This window comes from Muscardinus avellanarius (genome assembly GCF_963383645.1).
Source record: "Muscardinus avellanarius genome assembly, chromosome: 1".
Lineage (NCBI taxonomy): Eukaryota > Metazoa > Chordata > Mammalia > Rodentia > Gliridae > Muscardinus > Muscardinus avellanarius.
In genome coordinates this window covers 64,557,303-64,577,526 of record NC_137786.1, presented here as the reverse complement: position 1 = coordinate 64,577,526, position 20,224 = coordinate 64,557,303, and the positions used below count along the sequence as shown (strand labels likewise).

General features: G+C 35.3%; 1 protein-coding gene across 1 annotated transcript in view; it reads left to right on the top strand.

The window, feature by feature from the left end:
- The window catches only part of TBCA (tubulin folding cofactor A), a gene marked incomplete at both ends in the record, with an annotated part of 66,631 nt that overhangs the window by 33,823 nt on the left and 12,584 nt on the right, over positions 1 to 20,224 (top strand). The window lies entirely within an intron of this gene.

The window sequence follows — 20,224 nt, the reverse complement described above, 5'->3', positions numbered from 1 at the left end:
TTGGAGATACGTAGAAGACAGGTTTCATGTACTGATTTGTTTATAAAGTTGTCTTTAGTTAAGGTTCTGGTTTTAAGGTGGCTATTTAGATGACATTTTCTATTGAATCTGCCTTTATTTTTAAGTTACTTATTTTGTGGCCTAACAACCACATGGTATTTATTACCACTTAGATAACACATTTAAGGCAAGAAATAAACTTGCATTAGGGAAAATAGATTAGGTTTTAAAAATTGTCACCTATAATAATGTTACTATATAATTTTCAAACTAAATATTTTGCTTGATAATAACACAATGTGACATAGCTTATTATTAATATGTGAAATCAATTTTTAAAAAATTTAAAGTGATAGGATAATTATAAAGTTGATTATCATTTAATGTTAATTACACACTAAAATACAGAGATATTTACTAGTATTAGTTATGTTTTTGTTGCTACCAAATTGAAGTTAAAGAAATTACATGTACTGTGTAAACTGATGATTAATTTGCCATTTTATTAACTTCTATAAGTTGGACATTTTGAATAAAATATTTTGTATTTAATGTAATATTTTGATATACTAGAGAAATTTTAGAAATATAATTTTTTATTGTATTGAGTTTTGAATATTGCCTCTCATTTGTGATTTCAAATTGATATTCAATAGAATTTAATTAACTGGATCTTAGCAAGTGTGTCAGAAGAGTGTTTTGTGTTTAAATTATTTGAGAAGGGCTGAGTTAAATGTTGATGTTTCTTTAAGATTATTCAGAAGCCTCTTAGAGGAGAAGAGAGTATGCAGTATTTCCTAAGCTCTATTTGTTCATAGAAACCTATTTATTTTCCTCACACCTATTAAACATCTCTTGGAGGAACATTTCTTTTTCTTCTGTAAAACAACTGTTACCACATTTGAACAATAGCAGCTTGGTTATGTTTGCAAAGTCAATTAAAGGATAACTCCCTGCTCCTAGACATATACAAGTTTGAGTCAGCTTGCTGTAATTCTAGCTGTCTTTTCTTAACTCCGACTGTTCTAGTTATTACTTGGGTTTTTAGGTTGACCAGAGAAAGGGATTTTTGTCATACATGTGTGTTCATATGTAATCATGGTCATCTATTTACAGGATCCGAGTCCTGAAAGGTTCTGCCAAATAGCTCATATTAAAAGTTCAGGAGACTGTGTAGAACGATTTGTGAAAAGCTGTGATATCCTTAAAATGCCATAAATTCATGATGTATATATTCTTTTTTCTGAGATAAAGTTAGAAGTTTTTCATGTTTTTACATGCTAACAATTAGGATATGAATTTAATAATTGGTATGTCTGTAGTTGTGACAGTGCAACATTTTTTTTACCAGCCTTTACTGACAAATTTTGCAAAGTCTGGTTGCAAAATGACTGTTTTGCTATGAGTTAACAGCTAAAAAGTCAAAGGGTGGAATATTTGAGATAATACAAACTTTTTATGAACTACAGACTATAAGTAAGGTGACATAGAAAAGATTTGGAGGACTTCAGTGTCTCTGGCAGTTGCTTCTCTAATGTTAAAATAATTTGAAAAATCACTACATTGAGTAAATCAGATTTGCCAGCTATTAAAATTGTGTCATTACCAATTTTTTTAAATAATAAGCAGTGAAGGACTTATATTTCTTTTAGGAAAAAAACTGCTTTATATAAATGGTAAATATAAAATAAGTGTACATTGAAAAGGGTCCTTTAACATACACTAAATTACTATATATGAATACTCTTAGGAATATATTGTAAAAATAATATCCAACTCTTGCATTTTTCTGAGTGAAAATTTACAGCTAATGATTATTTTTGTCACTTTGTATACAGGACTTAAATGAGACTTCTATCAGTAATATAAAAATAGAAATTTCTATACATACTTCCTGAACCATTTTCACCTAGCAGACAAATATTAAAAGACACCAAGTAAGCACAGCACATATCAAACCAGTTCTGTGTCCAGAATGCATGTAAATCCAAACTGTGAAATTTCTGGAACTTAGAACTCCACAGCTAAGACATCTAGATTCTGCTCCTAAATTTTTTGATCAGTGATTCTAAGAATAACCTCAGTTATCCTTAGAACTTGAATATCAAGACTGATAGCTATAAGAAGTATCAATAAATTGGGCTTATTTTATAATTTGATAAAATTCAACTATACTGTTAACCTTCATTAATCTATGAGAAGTGAGTCATCATCCAATTAAAGTTATAGTCACATGTATCAAATGATATTTTCTTTGCCCATTTTAGTTATGACAGTCTATTAGTTTTAAATAACTATGTAGCCCAGCATCTGCTAGAATGTTTTAAGTAAACAGCTGTTTCATAGGAGGAAACTATTAAGGATATTGGCTATTCCTCACTAACATTTTGGTTTACCGCTATATTCTTTGAGTTGCTGCCTTAAATTCCTTTTTCATCTAAGTTGTGTATAGTAATTTTGGAAATGAATTATAAAAGTACAGATGCAGTTTATTGAGTGTATTACTGTTTACTATGTTTTAAGTTCTTTGCCTCTTTTAGTACATTCAGGATAGAATTGGCTTTTGTCCTTTTTCTTTGCAACTGTATCACTTACAGCTCATATTAAACTTGCAGACAGCTTAGTGCTTTGTCCCGTGAACTGCTCACAAGTTAGCCTGCTTTGTTTATTCCCTTATGCAGGTGTATTTTCAAAGACAAAAAAAAAAAAACCCTTATATGTAAAATTTTCTCTCTATATTCCTGTGCTTCCTTCTGCCCTCGGTCTTAGCCAGACCAATCAGCAAAGACTTCCAGTCAACAATATCAGAACAGGATTCTGATATTAACCGCTCAAATTGGGAAGGATATGGTTTCAGAAAGGGATGATGATAAGCTAAGTTTTCAGCCTGCTTCACTTGCTGATATAAGGTCTAAATAGAGATATTACAAAGTAGTTGGAGATACAGGTCTGGACAGAGGATAAAAGTCAAATGTACAGGGAGATTTATGATTTTAGGTAATAATTAAACCTGTCAGAGTGTTTTGTATGGAGATGAAACAGCTGTGTGTGGGGGTGGGGTGGGGGGGTATTGCTCATAAAAACTCAAACAGAAGCAATTTGTGATGCCCATAGCCATTTCAGTGGTATATACTTTTTAATCTCACTGACATCTCAAAACCTTTAAGAGACAGTAAGAAATAATAAAATGATTTTATATTTTTGTTTTTCAGTTATTCATGATATTTATTAACTTAATCCTTCAGACTCATAATATTGAAAAGATTATATTGATTTTGAATTTGGAATGTGTCATTTTGAGGTAAGTAGAAAGAAAAATAGGAAAGAGAAACTATGCTTTAAATCTGAAGATACCAGGAGCACCATAGGTCTCCAGAGTTGGATTCATAAAAGGACCATAAATTGTATACTATTGTGAATTCAGTTTAGTTGTGCCTACATACTTTGTTAACTTACATAATGTAATTTTAGACTAATTAAATAAAGCCTAGAGATTTTGGTAAAGACCATGATGTCGGTGTAATCTGAGTATTCTCTTAAATAGATAACATAAAGTCAGAACATAAAGGTTCTGAGAACCAGTCATTGTAGCCCTGCTTCATGGTCCATGCAAAAGGATCAAGTGTATTAAGTTGATACCACCTCAGCTGCCTCTGCTTGCTCACCGTTTAAAGAGCCCAGGACCCTAAAAGTGCATCTCACTCTCCAGCACCTGCACTGCCTCTCACTTTTAATACCGATCCTGTTCTATTGCTTGCTTTCCGGAATAAATCACTTTGCTTTCCTGAAAAAATTTCTGTTGTGCCTCTTTTGACAAGTCCTAAAACTTCTTTCTGCAGCATAAGTAAAAAACATGCCAGGGAGCTGGGTGTGGTGGCACACACTTGTAATCCCAGTAATTGGGAGGCTGAGACAGGAGGATCACAGGTTCGTGGACAGCCTCAGCTATTTTGTTAGGCTCTCTAAAACTTAGACCTTTTTTCAAAATAAAGAATAAAAAAAAAATTAGGGCTAGGAGGGGTAGCTCGGAGGTATAATGCCCCCGAGTTCAATCTCTAGTACCACCAAAACAAAACAAAACCCACAAAACCTGCCAGGGCCTAGTTGAGGGAGCCTCCCTGGCCCCCTTAATTTTAGCCATTTACAGAATATTTTTTGTCTAACTTTTTATTAAAATTTATGAAAGCGTATATTCTATTTGAGCCGTTTGTAAAACTTTGAACTGTCTCCAGTTTAATGGACTAATTAATGAGTACTGGCAGAATTTAAGGTAATAAATACCATTAATTTTCTGTCATTTAGGCTACCCCCAAAATTGATCACACATTGCTTCCAGTGTTGGGAATTGAGTGCCTGGATCCACAGTATGTAGGGATAGCCTACTTCTCTCTATATTCTCTTTTATACTGTTCAGATTTTGAACCATGAAGTAATTTTACTTTTGGAATAGGTAAAAGAGATTTAAGTTTTGAAAAGTATTCATACTTGAAATTACAAGTCATGATTTCAAGTCCTAATTTCACCATTTCCTGGTCAGCTGGCTTTAGATGAGTAATTTTTCTTCTTTGAATTACAACTTCTCATTTGAAATAGGGGTGATGATAGCTACACTTTACCTTGGAAGGTGGTTATTATTTCATTCAATAAAGACATCTGTCAGGCCCATACTCAGCCATGTGCTGATAAGAGGTACATTCCCAGTTCTTAAGGGTATTCACTTTTAAGAGTAGGAGTAGACAAAATTTCAACCTGTCATGATGCTTGAGATAAATAGCCAGAGAATTCACAGAGTCAGGTTGAAGGAGTGTTAGAGTTGTCCTTCTAAAAAAAACAAGGGCATTGGAGTTCGGTTTTGGAGAGTGAGTGTGGATAAGGGGATAAGGGAGAGAGGAGCCATTCCAGTCACAAGCAACATCTCCAGCCCCATCTCATTTTATATGTGTTTGCATGTAGCACACTTTCATTTAAGTTTTGTTAGACAAAATACTGTTGCTGATTCTTCTTTAGTTTCACTGACCTCAAAATCTTAACTTGAACAATTTTTAGCTGGAGTTTGGGAATAGCGGAAAATCTCAGTTGGGATTTTACTTATTTTGTGGTACTGGGAACTGAACCCAGGACCTTGTACATACTAGGCAAGCAACTCTTATCACTGAGCGATATCCCCATCACGACTCCAGCCTCCCCACAAAGAAACTTTTGGGACAGGGTCTGACTAAGTTGCCCAGGCTGGTCTTAAACTTCTGATACTCCTGCCTCAACATCCCAAGTAGCTCAAATTGTAGATGTTGGCCACCATGCTTGGCTTCAGTTGGGACTTCATATTGACTATAAAAGGATTAGTAGAGAGTGACTAAAACTTACTGAGCATGGTTTACTATATAAACAATGGGCCTTAAATCGTCAGATTCTGAGGTCATCCTCTAGTTCTTCTGTACTGTGAGGGACTAAAAGAATTCTTAATTAATGCAGTACGCATGTATTTTCTCCAATGAGTACATTTTCCCTCACTGCACCCTAGTTGTAAGCAGATAAGCTTTTCTCTGGTGCTATATTTTTTTTTCCATTGTAGCACAGTTAAACATCTTAATCCCCCCCCATTCCCATGATAGTGAAACAGGGTGTCTCCTCTTATTAGAGTTCTTGTCCAGTGGATCTTGAACCAGGAAAGATAGAGGAGAAAGCAGACCCCAAAAGCAGGGGTTGCAGAGAGAAAGTTACCTCAAAATCCTTGGGGAATGGGTTTTTAAACTTTCTTGAGCTTTTATCTGATCGGTCAGAATTGGGTTTTGAGAACCAGTGACTTTTGCACAGTTTCAATCCTTAATTTGAATGATTACCTATGGGCTGGTCAGGGCCCTGATTCCCTGGTGCCCACCAGTTTCTCACCTTCCTGCTTACTCTCCCCAACCTCACAGGAAATGGAGTGCAGATGGCTGCTCTAATTCTTCCTATTTCCACAGGCTCTCTGCCCTGCCACAGTATTTTATAGATGTTGCTGTCTAGCAACTTAATTTCCATTATCCTGTAAATTAAAGCTTAGGGCCCTTGATATTTTACCCCAAATATCCTATAAGTTATAGAAGTATTTTATAAATTGAATATATGATATACATAAAAGATAATACTATGGATAAGTATAAAATAAAACCTTTTGCATAAAATTTATATGGACTATTAATACAGTGGAAAACAAAACTAGGGATTGTATATAGTTCATCTAACCTTTACTTCATGTTTATTTGAGTATGAGAAGAAAAGAATGAGGTACATCAGTTTCTAAATGATTTATCAGTTCGGAATGAATTAGTTCAAAAATAGAAAAATGTATTATTTACCTACAGAAAAATCTAATGATCCTGTCACTTCATGTGATTTTAGCTCCAAGCAATAGAAAATCAAATTATATGTAGATTAAACTTTAAGAATATTTATTATCTTATGCAATAAGAAATCTAAAGGTAGTATACTTTAAAGAATTGTTTAATTCAGTAGCTTAGTGACATTGTGAAGAACTGGCATTTTCTTACAACTGAGAGTGACCTGTCCTTTAAATTGGATTTCCTCATGATCCCACAGGCCTGCCACAAGTAGCAAGTGTCACATTGAGGTGACAATGTCCAGGAGAAAATGAATTATATTCCATTTAAGAACAATGACAACCTTCTCAGATCCTCCAGCAAATGTCCCCTATGTAGTTTTGGCCAGAATTGAGTCACTTGCACATGTTGAAACTATCACTTGGCAGAGGGAATAAAACCATTATGCTTGACTTTTTCCTAAGAAGGACATGACTTCTTGTGTGATCATAAGCAAAAGTGGATTCTCTTAACAAGTAGGAAGTCAAAGATTGCACAGTAGGCAGCTAACAGTGCTGACCACAATTAAGCACATGTAAATATTTTTACATGTTTAAGTGTTTGAGGATTACTTTAAAAAATTATATTCAGTTATGGAGTTTAGAATAAATTAACATTTAGTAGTGCTATGGATTTTAACTTAGTTATTACTAAAATGGAAGAATGAGTACTACCTGTTTTCCAGGGTTGTCTTGAGGATAAAATGATATATATTTAATATGCTAATTCACTGTTAGCTGTTTTTGTGATACTGGGGATTGAACCAGGGAAGTTCCGCCTCTGAGCTAGACTGCCAGCCCTGTCTTTTATTTTGAGATAAGGTCTTGCTAGATTGCTGAGGCTGTTCTCCCAAGTATTGGAATTACAGGCATGCTCCAGTATACCCGACTAGTTAGTTGTTTTTTAATCATCTTTTAATTTTAGTTCATCTTGACTGATTCAAGCTTTCACCTCATTTTATTATATGTAATATGTCATAGGATGCCAGTATCATAACTGTCTCTTGTTGAGTCACAACTGTTGGATTTTACCAAACAGCTGGTTTGAGAAGAGCAGATTTGGTTATGGCATTGGAAATTTAAAAAAACTCAAAAATTAACTCATCCAGTCTGTTTTTGTTTGTGTTATCTGTCTTCAGCTTAATTTTCATTGGTAGCATCATTTTTAACCAGTTTTGAAAAATGCAGTGGCATATATGGAGGGATCTCAATCCAGTTCCATTTTACTCTAAGGACTCTTGTAAACATTGTGGGGATAAGTAATTATTAAGAAACTATAAAGTGGAGATAATACCTAAGTAAGGTTCTAAGTATTAAATGCAATAAAGTACCCAAAGATTTGTCCATATTAGACCCTCAGTAAAAACTTTTATCTTTTCCTTCATCTCTAACACTAAAAATCTGAAAAGTATTGTAGAATAGTAGAGCTTATTAGCAAATCTATCAGAAAAAAACTTCATCTGTCAAGAAAAAAAAGGAAATCATACTAGAGATTTCAAACACAGAGATTTAATATAGGGAACTGGTTACATAAGTGTTGTTTTTACAGAAAGCTGAACCTTCATTTGCTGAATGAAGTGGTGTGGTGTTAGCCATCACTTTTATAGCATAGTTTTTATGAGAAAAAAAAAATGTTAGACATCCCTTAGCCTTTAAACAAACTTTAAAAACACAAAAATTTCAAACAAGTTGGGAGAAAATATTTTGCTCATAGTTCTGTTGGAAATAAATAAGTGGTTCATATCACTTTAAATGTGGTTCATATCACTTCCTCTCTCAGGATTCTATGTTGCCCAAAGGAAATTATTTCTAATAGATCTAGGTTAAATGGATTCTCTTCATCAGTAGTTTCACATTGCAACCATAACCATTGGGGGAAATTTTGTATTTTCTATTTACTTACATTTTTATAATTGAGAAAAAAATACATTTCATCAGTAATATTTTCTATCTTCCTAGACATTGTCTCTGTCCCTTAGAATCTATTCCATTCTTCTTAAAGGGTATTCCCATTATAAGTCCACATTGAAACTCTAATATAGACTGGTTGTGCTCCAAGCTTACCTCACAATTTATTTTTTTTTCTTTTTTTTCTTTTAATTTTTTTTATTGGTGGACTGTATTCATACATCATATTGGGATGAAAAAAAAAACACTTTTGTAGACATACATGCATACATCGCCCAGTTAGCCCCTACCCGATCCCCACCCCGTTCCCTCCCCATCCCTCCTTCCCATGCTTGGCTTAGTGATTGACATCTAGTATTATAGCAATTTATCCAAAATTAACAATGATAATCTCACATAAGTTTCATTTGTCTGATACCAAGCTTTTGATGACTTAAAGATACTATTTCAATATTTCTTTTTGCTTTCTTTCTTTTTTTTTAATTTTTTATTGGTGCACTGTATTCATACATCATAGTAGGATACAAACTTTTGTAGACATACATGCACACATCGCCCAGTCAGCCCCCACTCGATCCCCACCCCATTTTCTCCCCATCCCTCCTTCCCATGCTTGGCTTAGTGGTTGACATCTAGTATTATAGCAATTTATCCAAACTTAAAAATGATAATTTCACATAACAGTTTCATTTGTCTGATACCAAGCTTTTGATGACTTAAAGATAACATTTCAATATTTCTTTTTGCTTTCTTTCTTACCAGAGAATATTTTTTTCTATTTTTCTATAAAACTATCATATATTTATATATTTATTTTTCAGAAAAAAAAATCTATCTTAATATGGAATATGGACTCTAGATACCCACAACGATCTTGAAAAAGAACAAAGCTAGAAGATATATATTTTCTGATTTCAAACCATATAAAGCTACAATAATTGAAACAGTGTAGTACTGTTCTAAAGGCAGATATATAAACCATTGGAGTTAAATATAAGCCTAGAGCTAAACTCTTCCCTATATTGTCAAGTTATTTTTGACAAGGTTTCCACGAACATTTGGTGGTGGAAATGATAATCTTTTAACTAAATATTGTTGAAAAATAATAATTACATGGAAAAGAATAAAATTGGACCCTTACCTAATCCCATATACAAATATTAAGTCAAAATAGATAAAAGACCTAAATATAAATCTTACGACTATAAACTTTTAGGAGAAAATCTGGGTCATAAAACCTCACAACATTGAAATTGGCAGTGATTTCTTGGATATGATTTCAATGGCACAGGCAACAGAAGAGTATACAAACTCCCTAAAAAATAAAAAAATATATATTGTATATCCAAAGACAATGTAAACAGAGTTAACAGTTACTAATAGAATGGGATAAAATATTTCCAAATGCTATATCTGAAGGTATATTAATATTCCAACTAGAAATCCTAAAAATTAACAATAAAGGCAAACAATACCCTTTAGAGATAGGTAAGAGACTAACCTAAATAATGAATCTCCACAGATAACCAATCTTAGTTGTCTGTTGGATGGAAAATCTTATTTCTCTGGTTCTGGTGTGTGTTACCTATTTCTTCTTTGTAGTTAATCTCTTTGAGTATTTTCTCTAGTGCTGGTTTTGAAGACATAAATTCCTTCAGTTTCTGTTTGTCATGGAAGCTTCTTATTTCTCCATCTAATTTGATAGAGAGTTTTGCTGGGTAGGAAATTTTTGGCTGGAAGTTGTTTTCTTTCAAAATTGGGAATATGTTACTCCAAGCCCTTCTGGCTCTCATAACTTGGTTTGGGAAGTCTGGAGTGATTCTAATTGGTTTGCCTCTGAATGTCACTTGGCCCTTTGCTTTTGTTGCCTTTAAGATTCTCTGCTTGGCTTCCACATTGGTCATTTTGACAATTATGTGGCGTGGGGATCCTCTTCTCCGATCCTGTCTAAAGGGAGTTCTATACGTTTCCTGGACCTGCGTATCGACCTCTTGCTCTACGTCTGGAAAATTTTCTGCTATTACTTCCTTGAAGAGATTGTTGATCCCTTTAGTTTCACTTTCTTTTCCCTCCTCTATTCCAATTATTCTTAGGTTAGCTCTCTTAAAATGGGCCCATATTTCTTCAATATCAGATCCCTGCTGTCGGATATTTTTTTCTAGATTAGAAACTATGCGTTCATTTTTGGAATGATCATCTTCTAAGAGTGAGATTCTGTTCTCCATGTGGTCTAATCGGTTGTTTGTGCTTTGAATTGAGGCCTTTACTTCATTAATTGCATCCTTTATCTCTTTTTGGCTCTCTCTGAGTTCTTTTTGAAGCACCTCTATTATTTCTACAGTTATTTTCCTGATTTGATCTTCTAGAAATCTCTGATTTTCTGTTTTATCGGGTTCTGATGTTGTGGGGTTGTGGGCATTCATTGCTCTAGTATTATTCCTCTTTCCCATGATTTAGGAAGTTTGTGCCTTCTCTGGGTTCTTCCCTTGGGTCACTATGACTTCACTTAAGGTGTTCTGGATCTCGAGTCAGTAGTATCTCAGACCCCACTACTCCTTTACTGGGTTGTATCACAGAGTCTCCGACCCAGAGAGTCGATAGAGGCTGCTTTAGATTGTGGGGGGTGCCAGGTTGCACGTTCTCCTATGGTGTGATATCTCTGCCACCGCCATTCCCCCACTGGGTCAAGTCCCAGGGAGACAGTACTGGGATTTCTCCTCTTTGGCCCGCAATTTGACTCACTGTTCTTGAGTACGCATATGTAGCCGTACTGGACTTGGTGAATTCTCTGCTGCTGCCGCCGGTGGCAATATGGCGCCGCTGCTACGCCCTCGGCCGTGAGGCTGGCGTATTTCTTCTTGGTTTTGATTTCCACTCTGAATCCCTGCAGCGTGTGCTGAGCTCAGCCACTGGGAGCTTTAGATGTTCCTTCGCCGAGAAATCCCGCCTGGCTGTTCCGCAGCGGCTCACCTCGGCTTGCTGTAGCCGTCCGGTGAAATCGCCGCTGCTGCCGGCAGTATGGCGCTGCTGCCGCATCCTCGGGCGTGAAGCCGGTGTATCTCCTCTGTGGCTCTGAGGTCTGTTCTCAGTCCGCTTTCTCTCTGGAGCCTGGTGATTTTTTTGTTTCTCTGGTGGTGGTGTTTTCTGGCTATGAAAGGCGCTGATTTTGTGGTAATGGAGATTGGTTGTTAGCGGGGCTCTTAAGCCCCGCTTTTCTCGGTCGCCATCTTCCCGGAAGTCTCACAATTTAAATCTTGGGTTTTTTTCTCCCCCTGCTTCATTAAACGGTTGCATTGTGCTGACTATGGCTTCTTCATCTGTTGATCTCTTTTCTTGATTTTCATTGTTAGCTCACTAGAGTTCACTCTTAAGTAATTTTTTCAGAAAAGGGGCATGTTTATACAACTAAAAGAAGTTCCCTTGGCTTATTACTTCTTTCATCAGTTATTCACATGACTTATTGCCTCTTTTGGGTTTTATTTCACTTATATATCTTTTCAAAGTGACCTTTCTTGGGTTATCCTATTTTAAGTTCAGTACCCCTGAATTACCAGTCTCTTTCACTTTCTTTTTTCTAAATCACTTACCATAGTCTACTATGCTGTGTATTTTGTTTGTCTTTATTTCTCTACTAAAAAGTGCCACAGGGCCAGACATAGTGGTGCACACTTTTAATCCTAGTACTTGGGAGGCTAAGACAGAAGAATGGCAGGTTCACAGCCAGCCTCTGCTACTTAGTGAGGCCCTCAGCAACTTAGTGAGACCCTGTTTCAAAATAAATAATAAAAAGTAGGACTGGGGGTATAGCATAGAGGTAGAATGCTCCTGAGTTTAATACCCAATATCACAAATTAAATAAATAAAGGGCCATAGGGCAGGGAATTTTGGTTTTTTTCACCACTGTATCTTTGGTATGTAAAATCATGTCTGGCACTTAGTAGCCTCTCAATTAATAATTGCTAAATGAGTTAATGAATTTTTCCATCATTCTTCATTATCGTTATAAATCCAAGGTTATAAATCATTTTCTCTCAGAAGAGATTGCTTCATCGTTTTGTTACCTAGTGTTATTAATGTGAAATGTCAATTTGATTTGTATTTCTTTTATAGGTGACCTATTTCTTCTCTTTTTAAAAGCTTTAATTTCCTAGAATCTCTGGAAATTTTTAATGTACATAGCTGAGATCCTTTGCCAATCCTGTTTGGCATTTAGAGAGCCCTTTCAAGGAAGAATCCTCGGTTGTTGTTGTTGTTGTTTTTTTTTTTCTTTTTTCCCACCTCTGGGAAATTTTATCCTCTAAAACAAAAATTATTTCCCTTTTTAATTTTGTATACTATCTACAACTCCTGTTGGCCTTATATTGAACCCTTTAGATTTACTGTATTTTCTTTGTGTTTCATTTTTTTGTTTTTCCTCTTGTTAATTTTATATTATTAGTTTAAGTTTAAATAGTGTATCAAAGCTTATATTAAAAAGATACAAATTGAAACCAAATATCAATGATGGACTAAAATAGGAGTAGATTTCAAAAAATATTTATGTCTTGTTTTTCATTGATAATGAATGACAGCAGTGGGTTATGACATCAGTAGGAAAAGAAAGTGCTAGTAAATGATCACTAACTGGAAAAGGTTAGTCTAATTTCACATTGTGCACTATATTTAAGTATTTTGTAAAAACTGTTACATGTTGATACAGTGTATAAGAAGGGAAATTCATCACAGTGTTTGTATAACATAGGAAATGGGAATGGCCTAAATACCCACTAGAATAATACTTCAGTAAGCCATCTTATATCTGATCCCAGTAGTTTTTATATGTATAAATGTAAGACTTTTATAAATACATGTTGAGAGAAAGACCAGTAGAAAATATGAAGGTATTAATAGAGATTTGTAATCTCTTTTTAAAATTTCTTCAGTTCTGAATTCCAGGGTTTTTCTTTTAATTATCTTTGTGTTTACATAATAGCATCTAGAGAAATATGCTATAATCTAACATTCATGTTTATATGATGAAATGTGTGACTTCATATTAAGTGGTGTACACAAAGTCACACTTAAAGTTGTGGTCACACTTTGCTGCTAAAGAGTTTCTGTCAAACAATAAAACTTTACTATTTTTTTGCCTTTTTGGATTTCAGAACTATGTATTTGGTGTCCTTAGTAATTTGGGCAGTGTGATTATAAGTAATTTTTAAAATTTTGTCCCTTATAATTTCCATATATTTCTGTACTTAGAGAAGCATGTGTTTATATATATGTACATATATTACAGAAAATAATAATTTTAAAACTTGTGGCTATATATGTTTTTTTTAATTAAATCTTAGCCTTTTTTTTAAAAGGAGAAAAGAGCCAAATATTCCAAAAGATATATGTTCATTGATTCCACAAACACTTCTCCAGTAATTACTATTTTAATAAGCTTTATCAAAAATTAATATTTCAAATCTTGATATCATACTATTTCATACTCTTCTGAATGTCAGAAATTTAATAATTCTGTTAATTCTGGTAGTTCACCAGGATGCTAAGGAAAAGCAGAAATTTTCATACAAGTTTGGTATCAATTGATAAAACCACTGGGAAAGCAATTTGATAATAGTTGATGAGATTATACATGTCCTATACATCCTCTTTAGCATAATGGGATTTATCATTAATATCTTGGCCTGTTACTATTTAAGATTATAGAACCTATTCTATTTCTCATACTGCATCTTGCCCAGGTATTCACTTTAATATTATATTACTGGCATTACTGGGTTCTTGCTAACTAGGTGGTGTTTTTTTTCTTCTCAGAGCAGTAATTTTGCTATTCAATAATGTGTTTCCTAAGCTTTTTCACAGAACACTTTTCAACAAAAAGTTGACTTTTATTCGTTTTGATATTCTAGTAGCCTTACAAGTATTTAACACTTTCACTTGTCAAATGTGACATGTTAGGTGTGTCTTCAGTGTTGTTGGAGACATTGCTGCTGTTTTCCATAGACAAGCACAGTGGACTGGAATGACTGGGATTATTGATCAAATTGTCTGTGGGCCTGGGCATAGAATCCTTCCCTTCACTATATACTTTCTCAAAGATGACTGTACTGTTCTCATTTCTCAATTATTGTGAGCTCTTTTGTTATACTTCAGAATTGTTTATGGATATCTTTAGATTGAAAATGTTAAAAGGTAGTAGTAAGATTTTTAGACACATTTTGGGGGTGTGCTGGGGATTGAACCCAGGGGCATTCTACCTCTGAGCTATACCCACAGGCCTATTTCATTTTTTATTTTGAAACAGGATCTTGCTAAATTGCTAAAGCTAATTCAAACCTGAAGTCCTCCTGTTTTAGCCTCCACACACATACTGGGATTATAGGTATGTACCACACCTGCCTTAGACTTAACTTTTTGTTTATTCAATTTACAACGAGTATCTATTATATGTGAAGGTGAAAAATACAATACAAATATTATGTAATCCTGTCTTCAAGGATTTTAAGACCTGGCGAGTAAACTGGCTTTGGTGTAGTATGATAAACGCTAAGATAGTTAATTAGGGACAGTTTTCCAGGTCCTGGCTCAGCAGCTGTTTGTATAGGACCAGGAGAGAGAGAGGGAGAGGGAGAGGATGAGAATAGTAGGTTTTGTAGGCTGTACCATTCAACTACTCATCTGTGTTCTCACTGAGTAAAAATAGTTATAGATAATACATTAATCATTGACTATGAGAGAGAGAGAGAATAGTAGGTTTTGTAGGCTGTACCATTCAACTACTCATCTGTGTTCTCATTGAGTGAAAATAGTCGTAGATAATACATTAATCATTGACTATGGTTGTGTTCCAGTTGCACACTGAAATTGAATTCCATTACTTTTATATGTCACAAACTTTTTAGAAAAAATATTTCACCCTTTAAAAACATAAAAACCACCTGAATGTGCTTGTACATGTTTGTAATCCCACTACTTGTGAGGCTGAGACAGGACGATCACAGGTTCAAGGCTAGCCTCAGCAATTTAGTTAGACCCTGTTTAAAAATTTTAAAAAACTGAAAAATAGAGCTGGGGGTATAGCTTGGAGGTATGATGCCCCTGGGTTCAGTCCCCAGTACCAAAAACAAACAAAAATATAAAACCATTCATACGCCGGGCGTGGTGGCACACACTTGTAATCCCAGCACTTGGGAGGCTTAGACAAGAGGATCGCACAGGTTCAAAGCCAGCCTCAGCTACTGAGTGAGGCTCTCAGCAACTTAGTGAGACCCTGTTTCCAAATAAAATATAAAATAGGTCTGGGAGTATAGCCTGGAGGTAGAAAGCCTCTGGGTTCCACCCCCAGTGCCACCCAATAAATAAATAAATAAATAAATAAATAAATAAATAAATAAATAAATAAATAAATAAATAAAACCATTCATAGCTCTTAAATCATACAGAAATAGATAGCATATCAGATTTGGCTCCCTGGCTGTAATTTGCCAACTAAGTCCTTGAATTACAGAATGTTAATAATTACTGCTTTCTTACAGCCTATATAGTTCCAGTTACTTTCATTGCTAGGAGAAGTACCAAAAAGATTTAGAAAGATTGAAAGTCTCATTGTGCATCCAGTGTACTCTGGGTATATACCTGGTATTCTGAAAATAGTCATTATTATAGAATGATAAAAACAACAATAGCACTATTGCATTGATAATATGCAAGATACTTCAGCATATTAGTACAAAAGTCAGATGCTTTACAGGGACCAAGTGTAAAGCCAGGGTATTTGGAAAACAGGGAGAAATGTGAATTGAGACAAAGTGAAGAGCATATGATCCATCTAAAATAGTAGCCTTTCCTGGGCTTAGTGGTACATGCTTGTAATCCCAGTACTTGGCAGGCTGAGACAGGAGGATCGCAAGTTCATGGCCAGCCTCAGATACTTAGTGAGGCCCTCTGCAACTTAGACCCCGTTTCAAATAAAGAATAAAAAATAGTGGGAGTGTATCTTGGAGGTAGAATCCCCCTGAATTCAGTCCCCAGTACCGCAAATAAGTTTGCTCTCCCAGCTTTTAATGTGGCAACAAATCTCTTCCCCTCCTCTTTATTTTTTTATTTCTTTTTACCATTGTGAGTAAAATAAAACCATCTTTAGGTTTCATTTAAACTGGCTGTCAGTTTGCTATCTCTGTCCTAGTCAGCTTTTTTCACTATTTAAAAGGAAGTTTTAGACAAATATCTATAGTAATTTGCATTAATGACTTTACTTAGACTCTCAAAGGATAAATATTTGTAATATTAAAAATTATTATGAAAGCACTTTTATTTTTTACTTGTTTATTTTGTTGTCTGGGGATGGAACCCAGGGGCATTCTACCTCCGAGCTACACCCCCAGCCCTATTTTTTATTCTTTATTTTTAAACAGGGTCTCACTGAGTTGCAAAGGGCCTCACTAAGAAGCAGCTGAGGCTGTCTTCAAACTGTGATCCTCCTGTCTCAGCCTCCCAAATGCTGGGATTACAAGTGTCCGCCACCATGCCTGGCTGAAAGCACTTTTTTAAAAAATGTTTTTATTGGTGCATTGTAGTCATACATCTTAATGGGATACAAGGCTTGTGTAGACATATGTGCACAACATCACCCAATTAGCCCTTACCCAATCACCACCCCATTTCCTCCTCATCCCTCCTTCCCGTGCTTGGCTTAGTGATTGACTTTGATATGTTTGTTTAAGTACATCCTCATGTGCTTTAGAGAGTTTCCTTCTTCTCCTCTCCCATCCCTTCAGTTAGGTCGCCTTATTTGCTCCTCTATAGGATCACCTTCATTCAGAGTTCCTCCTGTTACTCATTTCTCCTTAGCTTTCACATATTAGGGAAAGCATCTGATTTCTTCTTCTTCTTTTTTTTTTATGTGGAACATATTGAAAATGGCATACATTCAGATTTTGCTTGGTACTCTTCCCTCCCTTCCCTTTCCCCCTTCCCAACAATGAGTGTCCAGGTTAACCATGCTATATATTTATATTTTTACACATATATGGATGTAGCTCCTTCATTAATCAACCTTAGCCTTCTTCCTCTCCTATCCTTCCTTTCTAGCTTTGCTGAGATTTCCCCTCTATTATCTGGTGTCCCTCTGGTATCCCCACTGCTCCCTAGTTTGGGCATATTAGAGAAAACATAAGTCCCTTCCCTTTCTGTGCTTGGCTGATCTCACTTAACATAATGTTCTCCAGGTCTTTCCATCTTCTCGCAAATGACATGATTTTGTTCTTTTTTTTTATAACTGAGTAGAATTCCATTGTGTGTATTTCCCATAATTTTGCAATCCATTCATCTGCTGATGGAGACCTAGGTTGGTGCCATATTTTGGCTATTACGAATTGTGAAAGCACTTTTAAATTACAAAAAATACAGATTTCTGTACATAATGTTCACTTGTTCAGTTGTTGTGTTTAATGTATTAGGACTCAGAGTTTTCCCTTGCAGCTCACTTTGTGGTCACAGCCTTTTTCCCCCTTTTTGGTAGTGGGTATATTGAGGTGAACTTTCGGTGTATCTCTACATTTTGCCCATTAATTATATGATATATATACTTCATATATCATATAATCCACCCATTTAAAGTATAGTTTATTGCTTTTTAGTATATTTATAGTCTACACCAGTCACATAAGTTTTAGATATTTTCATTACTTTTAGTTATTACCTTTTAGTTATTACCATCCCAATTCTCCCATCTTCTCCAGTCCTAAGCAACTACTCAACTTTCTGTCTCTCTGTATTTTCCTATTCTGGATATGTCCTGTAAATATAATTATATAGTAAGTGGCCTTTTAGGTTCTTTTTTTCAGAGTAGCCTAATGTTTTCAAAGTTCATATGTGTTATAGCATGAATCATCATTTTACTCCTTTTATTGCCAAATTATATTCCACTAAGTGGAATCACATTTTGTTTGTTCATTCACTTTAATAAATAAACTTTTGGGGTATCTCTATATTTTGCCTATTAAGCATAATACTGTAGCAAATATTCATAGACATGTTTTATGTGGATGTGTTTTCATTTTTCTGTGATATATCCCTAGGCATAGAATTGCTGGTGTGTAAGGGGTAACTTTAATTTTTTTGGAGAAATGACCAAACTTTTTCAAAGCAACTACACTAAGTGGCAATGTTGGATGGATCGTTTCTTTACATCCTTTCCAAAACTTGTTACTATCTAACTTTCATTATGGATATCCTAATGAGTATGAAATGTTATCTCTCTGTGGCTTTCAGCTATTCATGACATTTCATTCATGACCAGTGAAGTTGAACATCCGTTCATATGCTTATTGCACATTTGTTTATCCTTTAGAGAAATATTTATTCTTACCTTTTGCCCTTTTTTTTTTTTTTTTTTTTTTTTGCTGTGTGTGGTGTGTATGTATGTGTGTTACTAGGGATTGAGCCCAGGAGCATTCTGCCTGCACCTCCAGCCCCATTTTTATTATTTATTTTTAAACAGGAGCTCACTAAGTTGCAGAAGGGCTCACTAAAGTAGCTGAGGCTGGCCACAATCTTCCTGGCTAAGCCTCCCAAATACAGGGATTATAAGCATGCACCACCATGTCCAGTTTCCTTTGCTTTTTTTTTTTTTTTCCCCTGCAGATGGAACCCAGGGGCATGGCACCTCTGAGCTACACCTCCCCCGAGTCCTATTTTTTAGTCTTTTTAAATTTTTTGAAACAGGGTCTTACATTACTGAGTTGAGATGGGTCACGCTAAGTAGCTGAGGCTGTCCATGCACCGTGATCCCCAGGTCTTCGCCTCCTGCATGCTGGGATTACAAGCATGAGCCACCACACTCAGCCTTTGCCCATTTTTAAATTGGGTTATTTGTGTTTTTTAATGAGTTGTGTTAAACACATACACTTTAGATTTTAATAGTGAATTTATCTTTTTCTTCTTTTTTCTTTTGCTGCTTGTGCTTTGGTGTCATATCTAAAACTTTGTTGCCAAATCCAGGGTCACTAAGCTTTACCTGTATGTTTTCATGAATTTTAGTTCTTACCTTTAGGTCACTGATTCATTTTAACTTTTTTTTAAATGGTAGAAGAGCCAAAGGGAGTTGTATTATTAGTCAAGGTTCTCTAGAGTAACAGAATTCACAGGACACATATATAGTAAAGGGAATTTATCAAATCATCTTACAGTCCAAAGCAGATTAGTCCCAAGTTTGCCTCTTGCCTGCGGAGAGCCTGAGAAACTAGCAGCTAGTTGAATGGTCCAAAGGGCTGGAATCTCAGAATAAAAGTAACAGATAATGTAGTCCCAGTTCAAAATGGACACCTTGGAGAGATGATGGTGAAAAGTCCATTTGGAATAGCTGAAAGCCAGTATCTCTGAGGAGAGCAGGCATGCTTTTCTCAGGAAGAACCACACATCCCTTCATTCAGCTTTCTCCTTTTGATCCAGGTCCTGCACCTATCAGAACAGCACTGCCTACATTCAGGGCAGGACTTCCCTTTCAATCTGCCTTACATGAGCCAGTCTTCTCAACACATCCAACATCACATTATCTTAGGTGGCTCATAATCCACTCAAATTGGCAATCCACTCATCATCACAAAAGTATAGGGTTTTAAACCTCCTCAAAGATCATACCAAATATGCTAGGGTTAAAGCTCAGTAGTGGAACATTTGCTTAACATGTGTGAATGCCTGGATTTAGTCTCCAGCACACCAATACACACACACACACACACACACACACACACACACACACACACCAAGACAGAAGTATTAGTACGTGATGTCTGTATTGTTTTCACATTGTAAATAGAATGATTGGAATAGGCTTTTTTATTTTAAAAATGAGTTTCATGCTTTAATAAATTGCACTTGCTTTAATGAGGTTAAATACTTAACTGCACAAAGATCATAGCTATGGCTTAGGTATTTTTCTCCCTCCATTCTATAGTCTATTGACTT